Here is a 4,057-nt window from a genome sequence, read left to right as displayed (position 1 = left end):
TGCTACTAGGTATTCCGTGTTTCGCCATAAGTATCGCTTCTTCTAGAGTTTCTACTTGTGATTGTAGTGAGTCAAGGTTCGAAAGCACTATCAGTTGGTTTATTTCTATGGAGTGGTTTTTAGCCCGTTCGTTCTCGATTCTTAAAACTTGGTTGGTGATGTCTGTAATCTCTTGTATACGTTTATCAATAGCTTCGTTGATGAATATCTGCTTATTGTTCTGGGTGATTAGCGCGTTGATTGATGAGTTGATTACTCGAAGGTCCTCGGCGTCGGGATTTCCTGCTATCCATTTCCAAACAGTGCCGATTGCGTCCCATCTTTTCTGTCTTACAACAAATGGTTTCAGTTTAAGGAATGTTTCGTACAATTTTGTGTTTTTTATCTGGATTAACTCGTACAGCGAATTATTTGAGCGGTTGTTTTGAATATCAATGTTTATGTTTGAAATGGTGTTACCAATTTGAACTAGGTCTATTGGGTGTACAATTCTGATATATCCTGTTTTAATTTTTGCTTTTCCAATCGGAATTATTGCTAGCGGGTTATTTGTTAGATCGTGTATATGAATGGTAGCTTCAGTCCATGACAGAAAGATTGTCAATCTGAAATTGAAATGAGCAGAGGATTGTTATTTAAATTTTTTTCTCAAATTAGCTTTGTGAATTTTTCTTCCGTGTTCATCTATTACATGTGTTTTGTGATTTTCTCTTATTTTGATTTTCTTATAACGTGGGTCTCTTTTGTAAACACTATTATTTTTTTCAAATGCGTAGCTTCCTGGTTCGTAATCGTTATACATAGGGTCGGTGATGTTAGAGTTTTTCTTTTCTTACATTTTAATAATTCTATCAAGATTTTCTTGTTTTTGTTGTGCGAAGTCTGATAGTAATAAGTTAACTATATTAACGCCTGTGTAAATATTCTTGGGTGTATCTTTGGTTACAGAGTCTATTGTGTTATTGTATTTGTGTACTGCTAGTAAAATTTTATCGTTCAATGACAAATTTGGGCTTGTATTTCAGGAACATCGTATAATTTCTCTAATTGTTGAATGGGCTCGTTCTATCTGTCCGTTAGTTTCAGAGTGATGGACAGGTGTTTTAAATATGTTAATTCCTAAGTTTTTGATCTGTTGCTCTACAACGTCGGATGTGAGGCTTTTTCATTGTCCATTACAATCATTGCTGGTATGTCCCAATCGTATAATAATTCTAACAGTGGTCCTTGAATATGTGCTATAGATCTTGATTTGATTGGTTTCAATTTAATGAATTTAGATAATTTATCGATTGATGATAGAAATAGTGTAGTTTGGTTAAAACAAATATATCAAGGTGTATGATTTCTCCTGGGTATTGGGGTACAGGTGTTTTTAACTGGTAGGATTTGTTGTGGATGTCTATCATACTTTTCAGTTTTACAGATCTCGCATGTTTTTATAAAATCTTTAGTTTGTCTATTCATTCCTGGGAAATAACAATTTCGAATTAGTTGTGCAACATTTTCAGTGGCGTTTCTATGCGCATAACTGTGAACTTCTTTTATTTTCTTAATTTGATCGTTCTCGTCATGTATGTCTTCTACTAATCTTTGGGAAAATCGTGCTCGTATCATTCGGGGATTAAAGGTTTCTTTATAAATTTCTTGGATTAGTCCCATTATGGGTTCACTGGTCATAATTCCGTTTATGGTATTTGGTAAAAGATATTCTACTAGTTTTTGTTTAAGAAACTCTTTGTTAAATCTAGGTTCTGAAAATATATGCCTTTTGTATCTACCAAAATGTATTGAAAATTTGTAATCTGACTGTGGTTCTGTTCGGAAAATTAATTGGTTCTTGAATGCGTTTACAGGTGTTTCGGTGGAAGGTATATAACAGTTGTCATCATTTTCGGCAGAATGAACGGTGGGGGTTAAGGAATTAATTTGCACTCGTGATAATGCATCGGCTACAACGTTTGATTTACCTTTTTTATAAAACATTGTATAGTCGTGTTCTTCGATATAGGCTTTCCAACGTTTTAGCTTAGCATTTACGTTTTTAGGTGAGATGGCAAAGGTTAAGGGCATGTGATCTGTGTAGATGGTGATTTTAGCTCCGTATATAAAATTTCTAAATGAATTCAAAGACCAAACTATTGCAAGTAACTCTTTTTCGTTAGTAGCATAGTTCTCTTCTGTCCTGGATAGTGATTTGGATATAAAGGATATCGGTCTTTCTCCGTCTTGAGTTAGTTGAGATAAAACTGCTCCTAATGCTTTGTCAGAAGCATCTGTTGTCAGGATAAAAGGTTTTGTGAAGTCTGGGGATATTAGAACATCATCCGAGGATAAAATGTTTCTAATTACGTTAAAAGCTTGGATTTGTTCGTCGTCAAAATTTATTTTGAAGTTTTTGGATTCGTGTTTGGATATACGGCGGTGGCCATCCTCCCCTCTTAGAAGGTTTGTCAAGGGTTTCGCTAGTTTTGCGTAATCTTTGATAAATCTTCTGTAATAACCCTCTGAGTCCCAGGAACATTCGTAGTTCCTTTAATGATTTAGGTTGTGGGTATCTTTGAATAGCTTCTATTTTCTTTGGGTTTGGTTTTAAACCATTTTTGCTGACAATGAATCCTAAAAATTCTACATCGTTTTCAAAACTCGGACTTATCTGGCTGGATGCGAAAGTTCGCACTTTTCAAGGTTTTGAATACAGTTTCAAGATTTTGTAAATGTTCCTCCAAAGTGTCTCCAAAAATAATAATATCGTCAATATAAACGTGGCATATTTTTCCAATATGTTCGCGAAGAACATCGTCCATAACACGTTGAAATATACCTGGGGCATTTTTTAGTCCAAATGGCATGCGGACAAATTCGTATTTGCCATTGTTTATGGAAAATGCGGTTTTTTCTATATCTTGCTCGGACATTGGAACTTGATGAAAACCTGATGCAAGATCCAAGGTTGAGAAGTATTTGCTTTTGCCTAAGTTTGCTAGAACAGTTGATGTGTCTGGGATTGGATACTTATCACTGATGGTTTTGCTATTTAGTTTCCGGTAGTCGATAACCATACGGTATTTCTTCTCGTTTGAAGCGTCCATTTTCTTCTGAACTATCCATATTGGGGAATTATATGGTGATTTGGACGGTCTGATGATTCCATCGTTGAGTAGTTTCGTGATTTGTCTTTCGACTTCATCCTTCAATGCCTGTGGGTAAGGGTAGGTTTTGGAATATATTGGGTTATTGTCGGTTGTCCTGATTTCGGCTTTTATCCTTGTTGTAAATGGTAGTTTTTCATCGGCTGGTTGGAATAGGTCCTGAAATTTCATTAAAACATTTTTCAATAGTTGTTTTCATTGTTCTTCAAATGGTCGTCTCTAACTTGAATTTTATTTACCTGCTGCAATTGATACTGTAGTAGAGGAATAACATGTTGTTTATTAATTATAAGTTTTGCTTCAGAAGTGTCGATCATTGAATTGAGTTCTTTCAATGTATCGTGTCCAATAATTGCATCGAATGTCTTTAATTGATCCATGTGGAAAAATTTAACATCAATGTCTGAATAGGGTTTGAAAAACTTTGCTTTGGAAAATTTGATTATTTTTATGTCTCCGCCGACGGATGAGACTGAAAAGGGATTTTTAACTGCGTGACAGATTTTGGTGTATTTAGGGTGGATGAAATTTTTGTTCGATCCGGTGTCAATTAGTACTTTTAATGGTTTATTCTCATTACCATAAAATAGAAAATATGGTAATGTTGAGTCTAGCCTAAAAAATTCAGTTCTGCAAGATCTTCCTCGGTTGCGTATTCTTGCGGTTCGGTGTTCCGTAGATATCTCTCGAAAGATGACTCGTTGTCGTTCTCGTACGGGAGTTGTAAATATTCATCAAGTTGAATTTCTGGAGCATCGTCGAATTCTTGGGGCTGTTCCGGTTGTTGGGCTTCCGTTACAATGTTGAATTGTCTTGGTCTTTTCAAAGGGGGTCCGGTAGGGCGATTACCGTAATTGACTTGCCTTGATCTTATCGATGGGTCAACTTCCATGGGAACTGGTTTA

The sequence above is a fragment of the Armigeres subalbatus genome, chromosome 2 (genome assembly GCF_024139115.2).
Source record: "Armigeres subalbatus isolate Guangzhou_Male chromosome 2, GZ_Asu_2, whole genome shotgun sequence".
Classification (NCBI taxonomy): Eukaryota; Metazoa; Arthropoda; class Insecta; order Diptera; family Culicidae; genus Armigeres; species Armigeres subalbatus.
The sequence above is the reverse complement of the archived record's forward strand: the minus strand, read 5'-3'. Positions refer to the sequence as shown.